The sequence below is a fragment of the Mytilus trossulus genome, chromosome 9 (assembly GCF_036588685.1).
Source record: "Mytilus trossulus isolate FHL-02 chromosome 9, PNRI_Mtr1.1.1.hap1, whole genome shotgun sequence".
Taxonomy (NCBI): Eukaryota; Metazoa; Mollusca; class Bivalvia; order Mytilida; family Mytilidae; genus Mytilus; species Mytilus trossulus.
In genome coordinates this window covers 75,689,746-75,716,877 of record NC_086381.1, presented here as the reverse complement: position 1 = coordinate 75,716,877, position 27,132 = coordinate 75,689,746, and the positions used below count along the sequence as shown (strand labels likewise).

The 27,132-nt window shown below is 30.8% G+C and overlaps 1 long non-coding RNA gene across 1 annotated transcript; it reads right to left on the bottom strand.

The window, feature by feature from the left end:
* Window positions 1-903: 903 nt before the first annotated feature.
* On the bottom strand, window positions 904-27,132 carry LOC134683427 (uncharacterized). The gene is made up of 4 exons (XR_010101018.1): window positions 27,025-27,132; window positions 17,507-17,673; window positions 1,539-1,562; window positions 904-987 (listed from the first exon to the last, which is right to left on the bottom strand). It is a non-coding gene; the product is annotated as an uncharacterized LOC134683427 (long non-coding RNA).

Genomic DNA, 27,132 nt, shown 5'->3' with positions numbered 1-27,132 from the left:
CATGTCAACTTCAGTACAAGAGTGGTGAATGAATGTTGTATGATCAGGTGTCACACGTCATGTTAAGGACAGGAGTGGTGAATGAATGTTGTATGATCAGGTGTCACATGTCATGTTCAGTACAGGAGTGGTGAATGCATGTTGTATGATGTGGTGTCACATGTCATGTTCAGTAGAGGACTGATAGATGAATGTTGTATGATCAGGTGTCACATGTCGTGTTCAGTACCGGAGTGGTGAATGAATGTTGTATGATCAGGTGTCACATGTCATGTTCAGTACAGAAGTGGTAAATGAATGTTGTATGATCAGGTGTCACATGTCTCGTTCAGTACAGGAGTGGTAAATGAATGCTGTATAATCAGGTGTCACATGTCATGTTCAGTACAGGAGTGGTAAATGAATGTTGTATGATCAGGTGTCACATGTCATGTTCAGTACAAGAGTGGTGAATGAATGTTGTATGATCAGATGTCACATGTCATGTTCAGTACAGGAGTGGTAAATGAATGTTGTAAGATCAGGTGTCATATGTCATGTTCAGTACAGGAGTGGTGAATGAATGTTGTATGATGTGGTGTCACATGTCATGTTCAGTACAGGAGTGGTGAATGAATGTTGTATGATGTGGTGTCACATGTCATGTTCAGTAGAGGACTGGTGGATGAATGTTGTATGATCAGGTGTCACATGTCATGTTCAGTACAGGAGTGGTTAATGAATGTTATATGATTTGTAATCATGTTTCTTAATATTTTGAAGACTATTTGCAATAACCAGAAATTAAAATTGAATCACTGACCAATCACTGAAAAATTGAAAAGAGCAATTTTTAACTGATTCATATTTTGTGTACTATATATCATGTATATAATAAATACATTTTACTTCACTTACAAGTCCATCTTTACATTCCAAATAAGCTCTGTTCTTTACACATGATTCTACTTCTTTTATATTCCCCTCCTCTGCAGCTGTAAGAAGTTTCTGTAAGCAAAACAAAGTTTTTACATTTTCCTCTAGAATATAAAAATGTATTATAAATGTAATAATTGAATTTAATAAGCTACATGTTTACAGTTTTAATAGTATATTAAATACAATGACTATGAAGAGGGAAAGAAATTGTCTATAATTTCACAGTTTTTTTTAGAAAAATCTTTAGACAAATGTATTATGCATCATTTTTAGATGGAGCCTCAGTTTTTGTTGGAGTTAGTATTGTAGGGTCTTTAATTTTCTATGTAATGTTTTGAAGAATGTTTATTTATTTGATTGTTTTTCATTTTTTGCCACGACGTCGTCAGTTTCTCTTTGACTTAAAAAGAGTTGTGAATGTCCTTTGATATTTAATGTCTCTTTTTTTGTGTCCAGGAATTTTGAACTAGTATATATTGAAATTCTTTTCACTGTAGTCATTTTGATTTCTCCTGTTCTCCCCCTAAGAAAATGAAGAATACTGCACGCCTGTACCTTTCTGTACATTTAATAAACAACATAGGTCACATGAACACTGAATTTTAAGAAGAAAAACTTACCTCATCCCAACTTGCCATTATATCCTGTAAAAGAAAGACAAATCATTGTATTTTTTATAAAAATAAGGAGATTCATGGTATGATTACCAATGCGACAACTATCCACTTATGTTCAAATAAAGTGGATGTAAGCAATTATAGGCAACGGTAAGGCCTTCAACAATGAGAAAAACCCACACCGTATAGTCAGCTATAAAGGCCCCAACATGAAAAATATGAAGCAATTCAATTGAGAAAACTTACGGCCTAATTTATAACAATTTAACCAATTTACGAAAGACATATATGACAGACAAGAACCAGTGATAGCCATTGAACTACAAGCTCCTGACTTGGGACAGTAACATAAAGAATGAGGAGGGGTTACACATTTTTGTATACAGGAGTTGTAATTTTACGAGGAATATTTCAATTGTTGTTGAAATCATGATGTCATATTTAGATTGCCCCAATACCTTTAAATATTAATGTTGATAAAATCTGTATTTTCTCCAAATTATGATTATCCTCTAACCTTGTCCTTTTATTACATTCCACCATATACAAGTAATTAGATAAACTTTAAAACAAAATTACTCTTTTTTAAATAGATGCTGTAAAAATGATGTACAAATTTTGCTTACATTTTAATGTACAGTACGCCCAGAGAGTTTGTAATCGCGAACTTTTATCACCGATTTCCGAGTGTAGCGGTGTGACACCGCGAATCACGGATTCTACTCCCAATTTCCTCCAAAGATTCTCTCCCAACACCGCGTGGCTGTTAATTGGTTTATTGCCCATCAGATGAACTGAAAATTAATGATGCGTGACAACATAATCGGATTAGCCAGATTTATTACCTTTGTACATTTAATCGATCTTGATTGCACCTGTGTGCTTTAAAATACGTTATTTAAATGTCCATTCATTGTCAGATAAAAGTGTGACATTTTTATTTAAAATAAGATAATTATTCTTGTATGCATATGCCCATGTCATTGTCATATGAAATAAAACGTAAAAACGTATAAAAATACGAATAAAATACTTATTTAGTATTTTCATTATAGTCCGATCAGTTCATAATTTTTGTTTTTTCAACAAAGTTTCATCAAAGATGATTTTACCATAATTAGAACCTTTTATGGCCTACTCAGTGAGCAATATCCGGTTCATTAATAGTTCAATATTATATAATTAATATCAACTGGCTTAAAACAAAATGATGTTTTACGGTAATTTGTCCAATCTAAATCAAACCCTAGAGTTAATTTATCGGACCAACAAGTGAACTCTGTTACTTTCAATTTATTTTGAAATGTAAAATTTTATGTTCGACTACAGATAGTTTCATTCAGCCTGACTACTCCAGCGGAACGGACTTTCACTTAATTAACAATGAAAATCAATGTAATATAGAGGTCAATAAATCTATTAAAATATTAACATTAAATGTATGTGGTATTAAATCCAAATTAATGTACCCTGAATTTATTACTTTACTTAACAATTATGATGTTGTATGTTTTGATGAAACTAAACTTGATGATCTTGATACAGTAGAATTAGATAATTTTGTATTTCATTTTAAAAACCGTAAAAAGTATTCAAATCGAAAATCTGGTGGTATCGCCTTTGGCTACAAGAGATATTTAGAAAATTGTATTACACCAATTGAAACTGATTGTCCTTTTGTACAATGGTTTAGTATTGACGAAAAAATATTTGACTTAAAAAGTAGTGTTATTTTCGGAGTAATTTACATACCACCTGAAAACTCTATTTATACATCAGAAAATGCACTTTCAGATATAGAATTAGAATTTTTTGATTTACAAAGAACAAACAAGTATATTTGTCTTCTTGGCGATTTTAATAGTAGAACAGCGAGTTTACAAGACTTTAATGATTTAGTAGACACTGATGATTTTTTAGCACAGAATTTAATTGATATTAATGAATTTAGTAATGTTGATATCTTAGATAAACTGGGTATTCAAAGAAAACGACACAGTACTGATTCAAATGTAAACACATATGGTAGAAAACTTATACAATTTTGTAAGAATAACAACATGTATATAATGAATGGTCGGATAGGAAACGATGAAGTAGGTAAACCTACGAGCAAGAATACCAGTGTCGTAGACTATGCAATAAGTACTGCAGATGTATTGTATTTAGTAGAAAATTTTGATGTTCTACCATTTAGCAGTTTATATTCTGATATCCATTGTCCACTCGAATTAGTACTCAATTGTAGTAATACTAAGCAATCAAATGTAAATATAAATGTAGAATCTGGTGAAAATAATACATATATTGGAAAATGGAATCATGATCAAGTTAATGAATATAAAGACAATCTTGACAAAGAAAGTATATCTCAATTGTTATCTTTTATTATGACAAAAACTGAAAATGTTCAAAATGTTGATAAAAATACTATTGATGAAATTGTAAATGAAATAAGAGATGTTTTACTCAATTCTGCTAGAAATACATTTGGGGAGTTCGTACAGAAAACTTATGGATTTGATTACACGGGAGGGAAACAAAATCACCGTGATTGGTTTAACACAGAATGCCGCCGGGAAAGGAGGGCGTTTAGAAAATCAAAAAGGTTATATAAACGATATGGTTCACGTATATTCAAGGAACGTTTGAGGCGTAGTGAGACTTTATATAAAAAAACTATGGATAAAAATATTAGATCATTTAACGTTGATTTACGTTCAAAGATGAAAAAGATGCGAACAAAAAACCCGAAAGAGTTTTGGAAAATTATTAATCGGGGTAAACGAAAGAAAAAAAATGATATTAATATTGAAGATTTGTTTTCTTTTTTTAAGGATCTGAATAAAAATAAAGAAACAAATGATCGGTATATTTTAGAAAATGATGTAAACGAAAATTCATCAAATGTATTTCTTAATGCTTGTATTACAAAAGATGAAATATTGAAGGCAATAAAAAGCCTGAAAAATAATAAGACCCCTGGTGGTGATCTTATTGTAAATGAGTATATATGCTCGTCTATTGAATTTTTTATTGATGTTTATGTGTGTTTATTTAATCTTGTTTTTGACACAGGATTGTTGCCTGAGGCATGGTTAATAGGAAATATAATTCCATTGTTTAAAAACAAAGGCTCTGAAAGTGATCCACAAAACTATAGGCCTATAACGTTATTGTCTACTCTGGGTAAACTTTTTACCTCAATATTGAACACAAGATTATGTAATTATCTTGATGAATTGTGTATATTGAATGAAAACCAAGCAGGTTTCAGAAGGAATTATTCTACGACTGAACATATTTTTACTATACATATTTTATTTGAATTGTTAAAATTGGGAAAGAAAAAGTTACATTGTGCTTTTATCGACTTTGAAAAAGCGTTTGACTCTCTACAGCGAAATTTACTTCTGTTCAAATTATTGCAGAATGAAGTAAATGGGAAATTTTTTCGAGTTATTCAGAGTATGTATGATTATGCAAAATCGCGTATTATACATCAGGGTAAAACATCTGATTTCTTTCCTTGTGAGATGGGGGTTCGGCAAGGGGAAAATCTTTCACCTGCTTTGTTTTCTATATTTTTAAATGATCTTCAAACTTTTTTTGAAAAGAAAAACATAACAGGCTTAAAATCTATATCACAAGAAATCGAAAATGAGCTGACAGTATTTTTGAAATTGTTTTTACTTTTATATGCAGATGACACTGTTTTATTAGCAGAAAATAGCACTGATCTACAATACATGTTAAATACATTTTATGAATATTGTGACGAATGGAAAATGAAAATAAATACAAATAAAACTAAAGTTTTGATCTTTTCGAGTGGCAGAATGCCAGCAAATCTCAAGTTCACAGTTAATTGTAACGACATTGAAATTGTAAAAGAATACAAATATTTAGGTATTTTATTTTCTAGAAGTGGATCCTTTTTATCAAATAAAAAATATTTGAAAGAACAAGCAACAAAAGCTATGTATAGCGTTTTAAAAAAAGGTAGACAAAACAATTTGTCAATAGAATGTCAACTTGATTTATTTGACAAAATGGTTGTACCAATATTGTTATATGGATCAGAAATATGGGGTTTTGAAAATATAGATATTCTTTAACGTGTACATTTACAATTTTGTAAAATGATTTTACATTTAAAACAGTCTACTCCAAATTTCATAGTGTATGCAGAACTTGGCAGATACCCTATTACTGTGACTGTAAAACTGCGAATGATTAATTTCTGGAGTAGACTTCTTAATGGAAAAGAAAGTAAAATTTGTGCTGTATTATATAAGCTTGTATTTTTATATTATAATGATTACGGAATAAACACTAAGTGGATATCATGTATTAAAAATATTTTTGATAATTGTGGTATGTCCAATATATGGAATGCACAGTTTGCTGATACATGGGTGTTAAAATGTATTGAGCAAAAACTTAAAGATCAGTTTCAACAAGAATGCTTTATCTGCCGTCTCTGTGACTCAAACGACATCGGTGACGAATACCATTATATTATGAATTGTGGATCTTTTATGTTTGAAAGAAAGAAATTTTTACCTACATACTGCTGGTCTAACCCTAATATCTATAAGTTTGATCAACTGTTTAATTCATGTAATATTGTAATATTAGAAAAACTATGTAAATTTATCATCCTCCAAGTTAATTTCATTGTATTGTTCACACATGCTTGTAAAAATTGTACCTTATAGTTATATTTATGTATGTTCTCTATAACTATGTAATTGTAGTTTTATGAGAAATAAAGTATTCGTACTACCTCGGTAGATTACCGACTTGAAATCTTTGAATTTAAAAACGAAACTGTAAAGTGACAAATAGTTTTGTATGCAATGTGGCAGCCCTATATTCATAAATACTGAGATAATTCCCCGCCCAGACACAACACAATAATCACAACCTTATTTAATTATATGAAGAAATAAAATCACGTGTTTTTTATCTGTTATGATCTGTTATTGATCTTTTATTATTTAAAATAAAATTGGATTGGCGCAATCCGTATTTTACTGCTCGTTAAAAGTCCTCGGCGAAATATAAAAAGAAGTATTTCAACAATTTATACTATAGAATATTAAAATGAAATTATATCGTACAAGAAAGAAATATGTTAAAAATAATGTGGATCGGATTTTTACGATCGACACATTTTCACAGAGGATCTCTACCAACGCCCATCAGGAACTGAACGACATGCATCCTGTTTTCATCTACCATTAATGTATAGTGTTGACTATGGAAGTATAAATAATGTCCAGGTTTATGTCCTCTGTTGACTGAGAAACGTATAAATAAAAGGCTGATGTTCGTTTATTCAGAAAAGGAATAAAATTTAGAATCCGGTTAATCAATTGCAAAAGGACCTTCTAGAGCCTCAATCTTAACGCACACAAATGTCAATCATTACAAAGCAAGTTTATAAACCTTCAATGAATTTTCCCACGGTTATCCAGAAAGGTCACCTGAGTTTACTGTTACATGATACTATTTCCCGCCAAATAAAAATCTCGTGGACAAAATTAATGTCACTATTTTTAGCATTCAATATTGTGGTCAAGTTCAGGTTCAACCACGCACTGTTGATCACTGAGATGCGTGTCGTCTTCCCACGGCAATTAATTGTTTTAAAAATATTTAAAGATCACTGTTCTAAATACAACACAAAAGTTTACATTCATTGTGCGTAAATGAATATTACACTCATATGCGGCTTAGCTTAGCGAAAGGTAGTGCGACGTAATCAGTCAAACAAACTTTATTAGATTAACTCTCTAAGGAACGATCGTTTCCATTGGTCAATTCAAACCTTCGACCTCACACCGCGAAAATAGAACACACGTACTATAACGTTGAATGTACTGATCAATATTCACGTAGCTGGTCAAGGTCGTTTAAAGCTTCCATCGTCGTATTTGCGTACATGATTGTGTTCTTGATTATCCAATCACAATTCAAGCTTTTATAAATGTGCATGTGAAATTCATTGGTTTTATAATTTTCTGCAATTGATAACAAAATTTTAAACTTAAAAATCTAAACAGTTTTCACATTGAAATATTTCATTCAAATGTCTTCTCTGGATCAAGGGACGACATCAAAAGTTCAATGCAGGATAGAAAAAAATAATTCACATATTTTTTTTCATTGACTACACCCTCCCCCACCCTGAGTTACTCGTCCTGACTGCCTTTTCTTTCACTGTATGGACTCGATGAAAAATCAAACCGTACTTTACTACAAACACTTTTCATATTATTTGCCGAGTTTTAGGCATTCGACGTAGAATAGTGATTTTTTTCTGATTCCGTTTAATTGAGACAAAAAATCCCGAAATTGTTAGTAAATTCATCACATGTTACCAACCATGCTAAGAAAAAACGGAGATGGCAAACCATGGCACAGGGGAATTAAAAGTAGTTTTAACTCCAAATACTGTGTGATGTTTTGCTATTCTCAGTTGAAAAACGAACGTAAATTGTATATTCATAATTGTAAATATGTACATGTTAATGGAAACAATCAGTTTTTAAAAAAAGTGTTTATTCATTAAATGTATTGATAAAAAGGTGAGTTTCTTCTTGCACATGTATTTAGTCATCCTTAATTCCTTGATATTTTGTCTATCAGTTTATCATACACGTTTCGTTTTGTATTTCATTTTAAATACGAATACATATACCACATACACTTTAGCGGATAGTTCAACAATGTTTTGCAGCTCTATTCTTACAGTTTAAAATGGAAAGATTAATGTTCATCCATTTGAAATCGAAAACAGTACATTAATATTTAAAAAAAGAAGATGTGGTATGATTGCCAATAAAACAACTATCCATAAGAGACCAAAATGACACAGAAATTAACAACTATAGGTCACCGTACTGCTTTCAATAATGAGCAAAACCCATACCGCATAGTCAGCTATAAAAGGCCCCGAATTCGAACAAGAATTGTTCCTTATAATTTAAACTACGCTTTCTAACAAGTATTAATTTATTATTTAAATCCACATGTACACATGCAAAAGAAATAATCTTCGCCGATGTAATATTTCAATTTATTATAACAACCTGCCTTCACTGAATTCATTCAGGTGCACCAATGATAGGATTAAAGTTATTTTGTTTCTATCTTTGGGGGACAATTTCCTCCGTTTATGGAACGCTTATTGATACATTTTTGTACTGTGTGTATGTTTTATAGCATGAAAATAATAAAAGAGGAATGTCAGCGCAACCCCTCATTAATTATTGTAAAGGATCAGTATTATGAGATACTTATTATAAGTGACTACGACATTGTTAGGATTATAACCTATCGTCAGTATGAAAGAAATTAAAAGTGGTTCATATATTCATCCGTATAAAAGCGGCACATGTATTTAATTTTATCCTTATATTTCTCATCATGCCGAGTACAAGATAATTGAGTTGCTGCATGCATAAAGAACTTAGAATATTACTTAAAACAAAATATCAGTATATATTTCGACCCCACTATTTGAAGTTAACAAAACATTTATTTAATTATTTTGACCAAAAGTTTGTAAACTATACAAATCATTGTGTTTACGCTTGTAGTAACATAGTAAATTCCATTGTCGGTCACCTGTGTCAATTCACGTGCACACTGACTTCATTGTTGTTGCATTTAAATCTTTCGGCCAATGAAATGAGACGTAACAAGTTGTTTGTTTATGATACGCCAGAATGTTATTAATGAACTATCAAATGCTAAAGTTGACTGCATTTTAGTATATGCAACGACGAGTTGATGCAGCTATAGATGTATTCCTGTTGTAGCCGAAATGTATTATATATATCCTAAAGTAATGCTAATCGTGAAGAGAAAATGCCGTAGACTTATTAAGCATAACGAATGGTGAATAGTATTTTCTTTTTTACTTGCATATACAAGTTTTAAGACACGTAATTTTCTTTAAGTAATTTTCTTTAAACTCACTGCTCACAATTTATACCTTCAGCGTTAGTTTCCGTTTATTTTCACGCAAGTATGTCTCTTTTCGTAAGTTATATCAATTACCGATAAATAAAAAACGAGGTCATAATCAAGTATAGATTTTTTTTATAAAACTTAATACATTTGAAAGCATTAACAACAACGTTTTGGATTTTAAAACTTTTATTTTGTAATCGTAAAATGGAAATGGCGTAGAATTATTAGCATAACATATAGTGAATAATATTTTCTTTTTTACTTGTAGTATAAAAAATTTGAGACGTGTAATTTTTCTTTAAACTGCCCTCATTTATTCAGCGTTAGTCTCCGTTTATTGTTGCACAATTATATCTCTTTTAGTAAATTAAATATATATTTACTGATAAAAAAACGGAAGTCAAAATCAAATATAGTTGTTTAAAAACTTGATTAAAATGTACAGTGTAATTGAAAGAATTAACAACAACGTTTTGCTTTTTATTTTAATCTTTCATTTGTTTCAAGCAATCAGATATAACCTGATAATCAATTCTCAATTCTTTATTACTTTAAGCACATTATGCTTATCAGTGCAATAAATACAAATACATTTCTATAACACAACATAACATAATACATCAGAGAAGCAAATAAATATCAAGTATTGACCAATAACAGTTTGGTCCTATGATTATGTGCATTAAACAAGAATTTACACAAATTACGCAAATCTTTTACATTTTCAGTGCTGAGAAGTTGCACTAATTTGAACGACGATGGACGTCTATAATAATAAGGTTTAATAAACTGTCTCCTTAAGTCTCTATAGCTTTCACATTGTAAAACAAAATGGAATTCATCTTCAGTGATATTCAAATTACAAAGAGTACATTTTCTATCTAACCTATTTACTCCATGATAACGGCCTACTTCAACAAACAAATTATGAGATGACAATCTAAGGCGAGTTAAATACACTCTAAAATTCATATGTTTAGTTAGATAATTCTGTAAACATACATTATTGACAAGATATTTATATAAATAACACTTAGATGAAACGTTCAGTTGATCATTCAAAGTCTGTTTTGCTTGATCATATATCCTTGTTTTTACAAATAATAATAAATTTGTATCAATAATCAAATTGTCTTGGTTATACCAGATCTCATTTAAACCCAAGTTAAATAATAATTGTTGTAGTTGATAAATCCAACTGCTTCTAATATTACAGAAATTATACAGTTGTTCCCTGTAGCAGTTTTTAAGAATACAATTGCTTGTGGATAATAATTTGAACCAGTACTTCACTATGTTGTACATTCTAAAATATATCAAAGGATATCTACCCAATTCAAAATAAACCATAACATTTGTTGTACATTGTTTGACACCTAATATGTTTTTGCAAAAATCAAGTTGTATTTTTTCAATATTTGGAGCTTTATGGAAGCCCCATATTTCACAACCACAACATAAAATACTGCTAATGTAAGTATCAAATAAATTCAAATATGTAAAAACATTCAAATACAATGACGAAACCTTCGACTTCAAACCAAAAACAGCTTTTCTACTTTGCTCAGCTAAATGTTTTTGAGCTTTAACAAATTTACCGTTAAAATTTAACAGTACACCAAGGTAACAAAATTCATCCACTATGTCAATAGCATTGCCATCATAATACCAAATTTCTTCGTCTTTTACAAAACCTCCGTTTCTAAATACCATAATTTTTGTTTTGGCAATGTTTACAGTCAAACCCCATTTACAAGTATATAATAATAATGTGTCTAACATATCTTGCAAGCCAATAACTGCATCAGAAAATAAAATCATATCATCAGCATACATAAGTAAAAATAATGACAAGTCTTGCACTTCATATGGTATATTACTATTACGTAGAAATTCCATTTCAAAGTCATTTACATATAACGAAAAAATCAATAGACAGGAAATACAATTGTTTAATTACATTAGAAATCTCACATACCTTGACTGTCACGTGCCGGCATAGATCAGACGGATTAGGGCAATTAATTACCTGGTGTCACACCACGTCACACCAGACTGGGAGAGATGTCGCTAATACAATAAACAAAAGGTAGCGGATTTACGCGGAAGTCGGAGGGAATACTCCCAAATTTCTCCGAGAATTTTGGGAGGGATGTCGGAGTTTCCTGGTGTTACACCAGCAAAAATATCGGAGTATGGAGTTTGGGATTACAAACTCCTTGGGCGTACTGTAATTGTTGAAACAATCAAGGGCCATAACTCCTGAACAGCATAAAAGAAGATTTGCACTATCAGACTTAACCTCCATTGTGACATGAGAAACAACAAATATGAAAACTTTAAAAGGTTTGGTTAAATGTTTCGCTAGTTATTACACAGAAATGTCAGAAACAGTGATTTTTCAATCAATCACAAGGACCATAGCCATGATAGCACTTAATCCATAATATGAAAATGTAAAAGTGCTGGTAGCAACCATTTGTCGAAATTGGGTTTGTCAGTCAGAAATGTGTTTTTCTTGTTTTTGTAAAAATACTGTTAAAAGTAAAAAGATGTGGTATGATTGCTAATGGGACGACTCTTCACCAGAGAGCTTTCAATAATGAGCAAAACCTTTACCAAACAGCAATTTATAAGTAAGGCTCCAAAATGAAAAATGTAAAGCACTTCCAACGAGAAAGGCCCAGCTGAGAACACACTTATTTCGTAGTGCATTTTTTTAGACAATAAATTCAAATTTAAAAAATGGCATCTGCTGCATCTCAAAAAGTTTTTACAGTGTAGTGTACTACTTTTGGGACAAATAATATCAAAATTATAGAAAAGTCTACCAGCTCCAACTTAAAATATGGACAATTCTATGTTCAGGGGTCTATAATTCAGTTTGACAGCTTCAGACATACTAATTTTTGACCTTCTTCAACTGGACAAAATCATTATTCTACATTATAATTCATCACCCAAATCTTTGTTTCACATGTAATTTCATCCCCATACTTTATATTTCATGCATAAAATATACTTATAAATAAATAAATTTGGAAAGTGTATCAAAAAAATATGCAAGTTATACACTGTTCACACTAGAGACTATATTTGTAGACAACGAAAATCAAAGGACGATAACTGTATCCTTGGACCAACTTAAGGCCAGATTTTTGTACAAATCAAGAAACGAAAAACCAATATGATATATACATGTACAGCAACTAAAGACATTACCACTTAATTACAGGCTACTGGCTTGTGACCATTTGAAATTGTTTTTTTTTTACAATCTTCCCTTAGACTTGCATAGTTAATCCTTATGTTCTTTTTTTAGCCATGTCAGTCATGTTGGTTGGATGACAGGGTCATCGGATATATTTTTCAATCAAGATACGGTCCCTATTGAAAATTGTAGCTCACTCACAGAGTTTAATTCTATTTGGCCCAGTATATTAAGTGAAGAAGATTTTTGTAAAAGATTGCAAAAATTTATGAAAAATATTGTTAAAAATTGACTATAAAGGGCAATAACTCCTTAAGCATGTTAAGGGGTCAATTGAACATTTTGGTCATGTTGACTTATTTTGTAGATCGTACTTTGCTGAAAATTATATTGCTGTTAACAGTTTATCTCTATCTACAGATCTATAATAATATTTAAGATAACCAAAACTTGCAAAATTTCCTTAAAATTACCAATTCAGGTGCAGCAACCTAACAATAGGTTGTCTGATTCGTCTGAAAATTTCAGGGCAGATAGATTTAAAACTGTTTTAACCCCATTTCAGATTTGCTCTTAATGCTTTAGTTTCAGAGATATAAGCCAAAAACTGCATTTTACCCCTATGTTTTATTGTTAGTCATGTCCACAATTTTGGTTGGCAGGCCGGGTCATCGGACACATTTTTTAAACTAGATATCCTAGTGATGATTGTAGCCAAGTATGGTTAAATTTTTGCCCAGTAGTTTTAGAGAAGATTTTTGTAAAAGTTAACGGACGATGACGATGATGGACGACAGACGACGGACGCCAAGTGATGAGAAAAGCTTAGTTTAAACATATTTATTTATAGTGGATTGGGAAACAAGTTTTGCAACTTATATTAATCCCTTTCCACTTTGCGGGTGCGAGTGCTGCCTTGTAGCGGCATTAGCCTACTCTTTTTCGAAATCTACAAGGGTGTCTTTAACGTGCAAGAGATATGGCTCTCTCTAAACACGGGTCAGCCATTTATCGTCCCCTTCCGACGGACTATCATGGTTTCCTCAAGACCATACTCGCAAATGGTGTCAAGGGAGAGCCGAAAATTTAGTTCCTGAAATTTTCATCCCAGACGGGAATCGAACCAGGAACCTTTGTGCTAGTAGTCCGATGCACTAACCACTACACCACGGCTCTCATGAGAAAAGCTTACTTGGCCCTTTGGGCCAGGTGAGCTAAAAATATTTGGGGACTTATAAAATTAATTTGTAGATTCACCGTACACAATTTTAAAAAAGGTAAAAATATCTGGGCCTTATCAAATATATATTTTAAGATTCACTGTACACGATTAAAATCTAAAAATATAGGGTGCTTTATACAATGGAAAGCAGGACACCCCTGCCTCTACCTTTACACATATATCAATATATGTATATAATGTTCATCTCATATCTTTCCTTATTGCATTGATTGTATGTTGAATAATATATTTAACGAGACACTTAGTATGACATTTTTATTTACCATACACGCTTCAAAATTTTGATTACAAATTGCATTGTAAAAGTTCCAAAAAATCTGTTAAAAGATCCTCAATTTCAACATAACTTGTTCTGGGTTCACGCTAACAGGCGACTAGGGCGAAGAAGTCGCTTTCCCGACCATCACTCCACTTTCCCCAACCCCATAAAGCGAAAACAAGTCGCCCTGTTGTTTACGATACTCGCTTTCAGTCGCTTTCGTCATCGGACATTTTCAATTTTTACCAAGTTGATGAAACATCAATTTTTTATTGATAATTAAAGAAATTCAGACATAAACGATTCATTTTCTAAAGAAAAGAGTTGAAGCATTGTCTTTACAATGTGTCGCAGGTTATTTAATTAAAAGACAACTTTTGATCACTTCATGCACTTCCGGTGCTTGTTACTTAAACGTACATGTATCAACCTAACTGTAGTTGCCAAAATAATTTTGTTACTTCATTAAAACGTGATAAAAGTTGCCTCCAGTAAATGTTAAATCCATTTATTGCATTAAAAACGTCATGTTCCTTTCCAAATAGCTTGTCAAACATCGTTTATTTTTGTAAAATTTCTTGCATTCGTCCGCTATTGACCGTTTTCTAACTACGTATCGGAACCTGACCAGCTATGAACGAAATCCGTATTTTTACAATAATAACTACGGACGCATGGATGGAACAACCGACGGAAGAATATTGATCCCAAAAGGAAAAATTACGCATTCCACACGCATTAACAGACTTTTGGTTACATCTAATTGATTAGTGTATATAATTCCATATAATTTATATGGATTGTTTCAAAATATTGATTAAAGTTGCTTAACTCTGAGACTATTATACTAATATCAATATATTATGGCCCAGCTTAACTTTGTATATCTTTTGATGAGAAACACTAAATTTCATACACAAGATTAAATTGTAATTGATATATTATAATTTCTTTACCTTTTTGACATAAATAACCAGATGCTCCGCAGGGCGTAGCTTTATACGACCGCAGAGGTTGAACCCTGAACAGTTGGGGCAAGTATGGACACAACATTCAAGCTGGATTCCGCTCTAAATTTGGATTGTGATTAAATAGTTGACACAGCATAGGTTTCTGACACAGAATGAATGTATTCAAATGAACTTAAAATTTTTGTTTTCTCTTAGAGCAATTCACTATGCTGTTGAATATTAATCCTCTCAAAAAAATGTTTGAAGAAATTTTCTTTTTATTTATGAAATTTCAAATGAGAAAAATTGAACCCAATTTTTTAATCACATCCCCCTATCCCTTATTCCAAAACTAATTTCAATTAAAATATTCTAATGGAGTTTGCAACAATTACTACTCATTTAAATATCATAAAATATTAAGATGTAAAAAAACTGCTTGTTATCACTGAATGGTAAAGATTATTTAAATTTATCAGTTGGTAGTAAAAAGTGAATATACATTGTATATTGTATATAACAAAGACTTAAGTTGATTCTGGACAAAGAAAGATAACTCCAATTAAAAAAAATTCTTGCAGATATTTCTTGCTTATTATACTGGACAAAGAAAGATAACTCTTAATTAAAAAAAAATTTGCTATTTCACAATATTGTGAAATTAGATATTTCTTGCCATTGCACAATACTGTGCAATTGAAAAGACTTGCTATTGCACAATACTTAATATAATAATTTTAGATCCTGATTTGGACCAACTTGAAAACTGGGCCCATAATCAAAAATCTAAGTACATGTTTAGATTCAGCATATCAAAGAGGCCCAATAATTTAATTTTTGTTAAAATCAAACTTAGTTTAATTTTGGACCCTTTGCACTTTAATTTACACCAATTTTAAAACTGGACCAAAAATTAAGAATCTACATACACAGTTAGATTTGGCATATCAAAGAACCCCAATTATTCAATTTTTGATGAAATCAAACAATGTTTAATTTTGGACCTCGATTTGGGCCAACTTGAAAACTGGGCCAATAATCAAAAATCTAAGTACATTTTTAGATTCAGCATATCAAAGAACCCCAAGGTTTCAATTTTTGTTAAAATCAAACTAAGTTTAATTTTGGACCCTTTGGACCTTAATGTAGACCAATTTGAAAATGGGACCAAAAATTTAGAATCTACATACACAGTTAGATTCACCATATTAAAGAACCCCAATTATTCAATTTTGATGAAATCAAACAAAATTTAATTTTGGACCCTTTGGGCCCCTTTTTCCTTAACTGTTGGGACCAAAACTCCCAAAATCAATACCAACCTTCCTTTAATAGTCATAAACCTTGTGTTTAAATTTCATAGATTTCTATTTACTTATACTAACGCTATGGTGCGAAAACCAAGAAAAATGCTTATTTGGGTCCCTTTTTGGCCCCTAATTCCTAAACTGTTGGGACCGAAACTCCCAAAATCAATACCAACCTTTCTTTTGTGGTCATAAACATTGTGTTTAAATTTCATAGATTTCTATTTACTTTAACTAAAGTTATTGTGCGAAAACCAAGAATAATGCTTATTTGGGCCCTTTTTTGGCCCCTAATTCCTAAACTGTTGAAACCAAAACTCCCAAAATCAATCCCAACCTTTCTTTTGTGGTCATAAACCTTGTGTCAAAATTTCATAGATTTCTATTAACTTAAACTAAAGTTATAGTGCGAAAACCAAGAAAATGCTTATTTGGGCACTTTTTGGCCCCTAATTCCTAAAATGTTGGGACCAAAACTACCAAAATCAATACCAGCCTTCCTTTTATGGTCATAAACCTTGTGTTAAAATGTCATAGATTTCTATTCACTTTTACTAAAGTTAGAGTGCGAAAACTAAAAGTATTCGGACGACGACGACGACGACGCCAACGTGATAGCAATATACGACGAAATTTTTTTCAAAATTTGCGGTCATATAAAAATCTTAGTGCTAGATATTTAGTTGACCAGTAGTTTCTATAACATGTATAAAGAACCTAAACTTAAACAACTTTGAATTTGAACTGTTACTTTAATTGTATACTCAGATATGAATTGAACAATATAAAAAGAACATTATTTATATTACCCTTTATACTAATTTATAGTAAAATCCAAACATTGTAGCGCAGCGCGCGAAGGAGCACTTCCCTTTCAAATTTCACCACTTCTCCCTATGATTCTGAAGTAGTCATGGTAGTGTAAGACCTGAACTTGTTAACATGGTTAAGGGTGATTTTGAAAGAAACTTCTTAAAATAAAGTCCAAATACTAAGTATCAATACAATTAAATACCCGAAGTGAAATCTGTTGGTACGAGTTCTACAACCGTCAATATGGGATTACATGTGGGCCTTCGTCAAACTGTTATTGAAACTTCAGCATGTTATTGTTGAGTCTGTCTGCAAGGCCTTAATGCCACTTTATATAACATACCCCTTCTGCCACCAGTCAATCAAAATCTGAAAAAAAAGTTTTAAAATTTAAAACATGTAAACAAATTAAACAGAATAGAGAATGGAAACAAGGAATGTGTCAAAGAGACAACAACCAAAACCAGAGAGCAGAGACAGCCAAAGGCAAACAATGGGTCATCAACACAGCCAGAAAGTTCAGCACCCAGAGGCACACTTCATCTGAATCCCCCCCACCCCCACCCTTTAGTTATTACAGACATACATGTACTTTTTCTGTAATAACATAGGTATACTATGCATAATTGGCAAACTATGAACTGTTAAATCTTTCTATAGTTGAGTATACATGTACATAAAGACAATAGTAATATCAATAGAACTTGTATACATTTAAACAAAACTAATGATGTATATTGTTCCTTTGAAACATATAACATACATATGTTATCACAGTTCTTTGATTTTTTACTATACAAATCCTTGTATTTTCTCATGGCTGACGTGTTACTATAGGGCCCCAAGATTTTTGTTTCCCAATAACCCGAATAATTCAGTCCCTTTCTGTGATCGACTCTCCCACTCGCGAGGGCCTGAAATCTTAATACGAGTTAAAACTTTTGCATGAATACGACAATCTTTCGTTTATCGGAGAAAAGATGTCAATAAAAAAAACAGCTACATTTTTGGCCAAAGCGTGGGAGGCAAACATGACAAAAATGCCCCTAAATGAACAAAAATAAATTCCAGAAAAAAATGACCGCCTTACCTCTTGAATCCACCCCTGAATTATGTACTCATTGTCCATGTTGTCCATGCCAAGTTTGCAAAACATATATTTTGTTATTGAATTTTTTAAATAGTTCCTGGGTACAGCAATTAGTTTTTCACAGAAGGGTATTTGGAAGATATTGCCAATATGTGTCAATGAAAATCACTACAAACTGCTCAGAGTCTGAATTGACCAGTTTTTGTGCTCGACCAGTAAAATCGAGCACACATTTTACTCGACTAGTCTCGACATTGTCTCGACTGGACTTACCTGTACTTAAGTGTACTCGGCTAGGTCTCGACTTTACTTAATAAGTCTGAAATGGTCTTGACCAAGGCTCCACTTGTCTAGACCTGTCTTGACTAGTCTCGACTCAGTCTGAACCAGTCTCGACCTGTCTCGACTCAGTCTGAACCAGTCTTGACCTGTCTCGACTAGTCTTGACCTTCAAGTTTAGTTTTGACTGGTATAAAGAAGCCCATCTAACTAAATTAAATATTGATCTTACAAAAGTCAAGCTTATTTGGTAGTTTGATTACTGGCTGTGAAATAAAAACATTTTTTTTTTACAATAGGTAAAAATAAAAATTATTATATAAATTCAGATAGGCATCTTTAAATTTTCTAATAACTTTTTCAAATCAACTTGGATTTTCATCAAACTATGCACCTATCTAAGATATATATCAAGCTTACTGAATCCCATTTCATTTACTTTTTTGTTGTAAAGCTATGAAATTTAAGAATTAAAGTCATCTCGGTAAAAAAAGCTAGGATTTGCAATTTGGACAAAATAGAGATAGGTATCTTAAATTTTTTTAATAACTTTTTCAAAATCACTTGGATTTTCATCAAACTATGCAGCTAACTTAGATATATATCAAGCTTACTGAATCCCATTTCATTTACTTTTTTTTTGTATTGCTGTAAAATTTAAGAATTAAAGTCATCTTGGTAAAAAAAAGCTAGGATTTGCAATTCAGACAAAATAGAGATAGTACCCTTTAAATTTTCTAATAACTTTTTTTAAAATAACTAGGATTTTCATCAAACTATGCAGCTATCTTAGATATATATCAAGCTTACTGGATCCCATTTCATTTACTTTTGTTTTGTATAGCTGTAAAATTTAAGAATTAAAGTCATCTCGGTAAAAAAAGCTAGGATTTGCAATTCAGACAAAATAGAGATAGGCATCTTTAATTTTTTTAATAACTTTTTCATATCAACTTGGATTGTCATCAAACTATGCAGCTATCTTAGATGTATATCAAGCTTACTGAATGCCATTTCATTTACTTTTTTGTTGTACTGCTGTAAAATTAAAGAATTTAAAGTAATGTTGGTAAAAAAAGCTAGAATTTGCACTTCAGACAAAATAGAGATAGTACACTTTAATTTTTTTAATAATTTTTTCAAATCAACTTGTATTTTGATCAAACTAGGCAGCTATCTTAGATACATATCAAGCTTCTTGAATCCCGGGTTATTTCGATTTTAGTTGTATTGCTGTAAAATTTAAGAATCAACGTATTCTAGGTAAAAAAGCTAGGATTTGCAGTTTTGACAAAATAGAGATAGTACACTTTAATTTTTTCATAACTTTTTGAAATCAACTTAGATTTTCATCAAACTCTATAACTATCTTTGCAATATTCTTGCTAAATATCTTACTAAACCATAAGTTGTTATTTAGTTTGGTGTATTTCTGTCAAATTTAAGAATTTAATTAATCTACATGTAGGTCAAAAAGCTTTGATATTAGAAATATATCTTTCTTTAAATAAAAATATTAAATTTTTGTTTTAACAAAAAAAAGTGTCTTTTTTAAGATTTCATATCTTTTTTAAATCAGCTTAAACAAAATAAACCCCTTTTTTTGTAGTAAAACAAAAAATTAATATCATGAACTTTCATAACAATCCTTGAAAACCTTTTAAAAAAAGAAATGTGTTCCAAAGTTACAGTAAAAATTTATTTTAATCATATATTAAAATATTTTTTTGTCAAATTTAATGACATGGCACTATACATGGTTTAATTACATCAGTACACCTGAGTTTTACAGGTAAAAAGAAAGCCCTACTTTTCTTAAACTCGTGTATTACTTATCAAGAGAATTAAAAAAGCCTTGCGATTTAGATTTAACAGGATGTTGCAACTTTGAATAAATGTTATTTGTCAAAACTCTCTGGTAGATGTGATCTTTTTAATAAGTTTGCCCCAAGCAGAAGGTATCGCCTTATAAATCACCACAAATCAGAAGAACTATTTGAATAATTTCTTTAATCTTTTCTTTGCTTTTTTAATATATTTATAGGATATATATATCAAAAGGAATAAAACATTAAAGGAATTATATGACTAATTTATATATACTTTTTCAAAATTATGAGGAAAGATATATATCTAATATTGTAGCTTTTTGACCTATATGTAGACAGAAATACACCAAACTAAATAACAACCTATGTTTCAGTAAGACTGATACATCACCAAGGTAGCTATATAGTTTGAATAAAATCCAAGTAGATTTGAAAAAGTTATTAACAAGTTTAAAGTGTACTATCTCTATTTTGTCAAAACTGCAAATCCTAGCTTTTTTACCCAGATTAAATTAATTCTTAAATTTGACAGCAATACACCAAACTAAATAACAACCTGGGATTCAGTAAGATTAATACATCAACAAGGTAGCTATATAGTTTGAATAAATCCAAGTTGACTTGAAAAAAATATTAAAAAAATTAAAGTGTACTATATATCTTTATTTTGTTTGAACTGTAAATTCTAGCTTTCTTGACCTAGATTAATTAAATTCTTAAATTTGACAGCAATTCATCAAAAAACAAAATAACCTGGGATTCAGTAAGCTTGATATATATCTAAGAGAGCTGCCTAGTTTGATGAAAATCCAAGTTGATTTGAAAAAGTTATTAGAAAATTTAAAGTGTACTATCTCTATTTTGTCCGAATTGCAAATCCTAGCTTTTTTTACCAACATTTCATTAATTCTTAAATTTTACAGCAATACAATAAAAAAGTAAATGAAATAGGATTCAGTTAGCTTGATATATATCTAAGACAGCTGCATAGTTTGATGACAATCAAAGTTGGTTTGAAAAAGTTATTAAATAAATTAAAGATGCCTATCTCTATTTTGTCTGAATTGCAAATCCTAGCTTTTTTTACCGAGATGACATTAATTCATAAATTTTACAGCAATACAACAAAAAAGTAAATGAAATGGGATTCAATAAGCTTGGTATATATCTTATATAGCTGCATAGTTTGATGAAAATCCAAGTGATGTTGAAAAATTTATTAGAAAATTTAAAGTTTACTATATCTATTTTGTCCGAAATTGCAAATCCTAGCTTTTTTTACCAACATTTCTTCAATTCTTAAATTTTACAGCAATACAATAAAAAAGTAAATGAAATGGGATTCAGTAAGCTTGATATATATCTAAGATAGCTGCATAGTTTGATGACAATCCAAGTTGGTTTGAAAAAGTTATTAAAAAAATTAAAGATGCCTATCTCTATTTTGTCCAAATTGCAAATCCTAGCTTTTTTTACCGAGATGACTTTAATTCTTTAATTTTACAGCAATACAACAAAAAAGTAAATGAAATGGGATTCAGTAAGCTTGATATATATCTAAGATAGCTGCATAGTTTGATGAAAATCCAAGTGATTTTGAAAAAGTTATTAAAAAAATTAAAGATGCCTATCTCTATTTTGTCCAAATTGCAAATCCTAGCTTTTTTTTACCGAGATGACTTTAATTCTTAAATTTCATAGCCATACAACAAAAGAGTAAATGAAATGGGATTCAGTAAGCTTGATATATATCTTAGATAGGTGCATAGTTTGATGAAAATCCAAGTTGATTTGAAAAAGTTATTAGAAAATTTAAAGTGTACTATCTCTATTTTGTCCGAATTGCAAATCCTAGCTTTTTTTACCAACATTCCATTAATTCTTAAATTTTACAGCAATACAATAAAAAAGTAAATGAAATGGGATTCAGTAAGCTTGATATATATCTAAGATAGCTGCATAGTTTGATGACAATCCAAGTTGGTTTGAAAAAGTTATTAAAAAAATTAAAGATGCCTATCTCTATTTTGTCCAAATTGCAAATCCTAGCTTTTTTTACCGAGATGACTTTAATTCTTTAATTTTACAGCAATACAACAAAAAAGTAAATGAAATGGGATTCAGTAAGCTTGATATATATCTAAGATAGCTGCATAGTTTGATGAAAATCCAAGTGATTTTGAAAAAGTTTTTAAAAAAATTAAAGATGCCTATCTCTATTTTGTCCAAATTGCAAATCCTAGCTTTTTTTTACCGAGATGACTTTAATTCTTAAATTTCATAGCTATACAACAAAAAAGTAAATGAAATGGGATTCAGTAAGCTTGATATATATCTTAGATAGGTGCATAGTTTGATGAAAATCCAAGTTGATTTGAAAAAGTAATTAGAAAATTTAAAGATGCCTATCTGAATTTATATAATAATTTTTATTTTTACCTATTGTAAAAAAAAAAAATTTTTTATTTCACAGCCAGTAATCAAACTACCAAATAAGCTTGAATTTTGTAAGATCAATATTTAATTTAGTTAGATGGGCTTCTTTATACCAGTCAAAACTAAATTTTAAGGTCAAGAATAGTCGAGACAGGTCGAGACTGGTTCAGACTGAGTCGAGACAGGTCGAGACTGGTTCAGACTGAGTCGAGACTAGTCAAGACAGGTTGAGACAGGTCGAGCCTTGGTCAAGACCATTTCAGGCTTATTAAGTAAAGTCGAGACCTAGTCGAGTACACTTAAGTACAGTTAAGTCCAGTCGAGACAATGTCGAGACTAGTCGAGTAAAATGTGTGCTCGATTTTACTGGTCGAGCACAAAAACTGGTCAATTCAGACTCTGAGCAGTTTGTAGTGAATGTTTCTAATATGTTTATATATTTGGTTGTGTACAATGTATATTGTATTGCACATGTATATATGCCTTTTATCTGCTATTGTGGCAGTGCGTATTTTGCGTATAAAAGTATTGAATTAAATGGAAGTACATGTATATTTTTTTACTGAAACCAAGATTAAATGATGCTACATTTTCAAAATGAATTGTTTTATGGATCCACCATGTCCACCTGACCCGATCTTTATTACTTTCAGAACTTGTTGTTATTTTTATTATAATTAGGTATTTATGTACAGAAGTCATTTAGGGATACAGTTTTCGAAATGCAAAAACCATTAACGGAATGTCGATGATTGTAAACCGTACCTACAAACAAGTCATCACTACTTTTGACAACAAATTTTGATTTCACGCTTATTACAATTATGATTCTATTTTTTTAGTAATTTTACGTGTCCCGCTCAACTTTGTTTCCTGTTTTCAGGCACAATAATTTGACTTTCATGTGTCCAAATACCAAAAATCAGCCAATCCTGTGTCACGCTAAGACCCCAATGAGACCCACTGTTATGACTGAAAGGCGTTATTACATACATGACAAACATACATTGTTTCTTTGTAAAATAACCGGTTATTTCAACACAATTCATGACAGGAGGAGATATAAATCTATAAGAATTCCCCCAATAACAGTACTAGTATACCTGTTATTTTCTGAAATAACTTGTTTAACCTTTGGCATGTTTGGGGGTTACACTAAAGACCTGAAAGTGGACCTGAAAAGACCTGAAAAGACCTGAAAATATACGACTAAAATTATTCAAATTGCAATAACTTTTTTATTATTGGATGGAATTTCTTCAAGTTGGAATTTTATTAATTGTTAATATTCATATTTCATTAAAATTTAAAAGTTTTAAATTAAAAACAATTTCTTGATGCCAAAAGTTGGACCTGAACGGAGAAATGAAAAGACCTGAAGGGACCTGAAAAACTATGTCGGACTAATTCTAACTACAATAACTTTTATAATATTCAATGGATATCTTTCAACTTTAGATTTTGTGAAACTAAAAGTTAGTTGTAATGATAAAATTAAAAAAAAATATATGAAAAATACCATTTGGGTGTGAAAACTCGGAACTGAACGGAAAATTAAGTAACATAAATTTGCCTGGAAAGACTGCGGTCAGATTTATTCAATTTCTTTAACTGTATAGGAAAGGTATAATATATCATTGAAAATATAAAGAATTTTATCGAAAATATAATGGTTGGGTTACAAAATTCGGACCTTGTCGGTGAAATAAAAGACATGCATGGATTATAGGGGTAGTTGTATTTAAACTCGCAAAACATTGTTTTCCTATTTGTTTCTATTTTAGACAAAAGTCTATCGAAGAGTAGGAATGACTTTATACATGTATTTATACAGGAACATATGTGAAAACATTAATATATATGTACTATATATACCATGGTTTTTACGAGTTAACATATTTAAACAAACGAATCCGAAGGATGAGTTTGTTTAAATATGTTAATGAGTAAGACACATGGTATATAAAATTTGTAATATAAATAAAATGATTGACAGCTTCAAGACCTTCAACTAATATTGGAAATTGATCACGTTACAGTTTTATCCAATGAAATGGAAGCTAGCGCAAGTCACTTTTGCGCCTCGTGTATGATCTTTTGTGTATTTCATGTAATAGAACCCCTGAATTTGCAAAAAAGGAAAGAAATGTCAGATTTTCCCGATTTTTATTTCGTTTTTGCGCCCCGTGTATGGTTGTTTGAGCAAGTAACTTCATAATGTCATCAGACTGAGGTAAACAAAAAAATCATTTCATTTTTTTCACAACTTAAAGAAGAAACATTTAGTCTCTGAGCATTTAGTAATTGTTTCCAAAATTAGAGGAATTCGTAACAGTCCTATATAGTTTGAAAAAGGTTTCTTAAGATTTGGGTACACATAATTTTTTGCTTTTTGTTATGATATGAAAACAAATGAAGATCTTGACCTTTTATTACGTTTAACAGTTTCCTAAATATTCAAGAGGCGGATACATTTAAAACTGAAAAGGTGGAGCTTCAGCCATGGAATAACATAAACATGAATATGTTATACCATGGCTGAAGCTCCGCCTTTTTTCCTTTGAATTCTAGTTGAGTTGCATATTTAATTAGCAAAGTATGGTACAACATTAATTTGCATATAATATAGGCCGTATAATATACCATGGTTTTCCCTCACCACACTTTTTAAGCAAATTATTTCATAAAAACATCAAAGGAAAAAATCCAATTTATGTTACAATTTATTCTTATTCTATATTAAAGCGGTCGTAAACTGCTTTATTTATAAAATGAAAGTATTAGTATTGCTTCCCCATAAACCATATGTAATTTAAAGAGTTCTTCGATTGGAATGTTTTAATAACATGAACGTGTGCCGGTTGTAATTCACACCTTGTATTGCTATTAGGTGATAATTGGATCATTAGTCTAAATAAACATTTCACTTTAATCTTTTAATTGGATTATCACTATATCTGGTTACACGAACTAAACATTGCTCGGTCACCAATTCAAGTATAAAGTTTACAAATTAAAAATATAAGCATATATCAAATGATCAGTGAATTCAGACCAACGCTCTTACTTTTTATAAATAGTCAACTTTGAATCGTTTTTAGTCAGAATAAAAATATTCAACAAAGTGCGTAGTTTTCAACGTTATTATATATCAGCATGTCTCTTGCATTGCCATTACCCTTGCTAACTGAACACACCAGACTAACACCATACCGAGACACTTTGCAGACCCAAGACCAAAACGCTTTGCAGGTAATATTTTAAAGTCATACATATATATTGTTACTCAAACAGCATGTATTCATTTCAGATTTGTATGCCCCACCTACGATAGTAGAGGGGCATTATGTTTTCTGGTCTGTGGCTCTGTTCGTCCGTCCGTTTTGACACCCCAACAATATTTTTCACATATTTTTTTTTTATATTATCATTATATTGAACTTTTTGTGTCACAAAATCAAAAGTTGAAAGATATCCATTTAATATTAAAAAAGTTATTGTAGTTAGAAGTCTTAGAATTAGTCCGACATAGATTTTCAGGTCCCTTCAGGTCTTTTCATTTCTCCGTTCAGGTCCAACATTTGGCATCAAAAAATTGTTTTTAATTTAAAACTTTTAAATTTTAATGAAATATAAATATTTACAATTAATAAAATTCCAACTTGAAGAAATTCCATCCAATTATAAAAAAGTTATTGCAATTTGAATAATTTTAGTCGTATATTTTCAGGTCTTTTCGGGTCTTTTCAGGCCCGCTTTCAGGTCTTTAGTGTAACCCCATGTTTGGTGGTAAATAATAATGTAAAATCTTTAATATACACCCTATCGCTATTTGTCTGCAGGCCATTACTGGGCATCACACAGGTTCTCATAAAATCACTTAGTTAAATGATTAATTAAACATTTCTTCTGTACTTGTTCAGAACATTTCGTCTTAATGCGAAGAAGAAGAGATATGGAAACCCGGAAATATGTCCATCGACCTGTTGCTGTGTCAAAAATGTCAAAAATATTTTTAAAATGAGCTAAAATGAGTATGTCATTTCTTCACATGAGTCAGATATAACAGAAATATTTAAAACTTACCCTTAAAAAGCCTTCGAAATGACGTCTTCTTGGTTAAAAAGAATGTGTTGGCAGTTTGTCGATAGCAGCAACGCGGAAGTTTTGTCAAAACGAGACACTGAATATCGG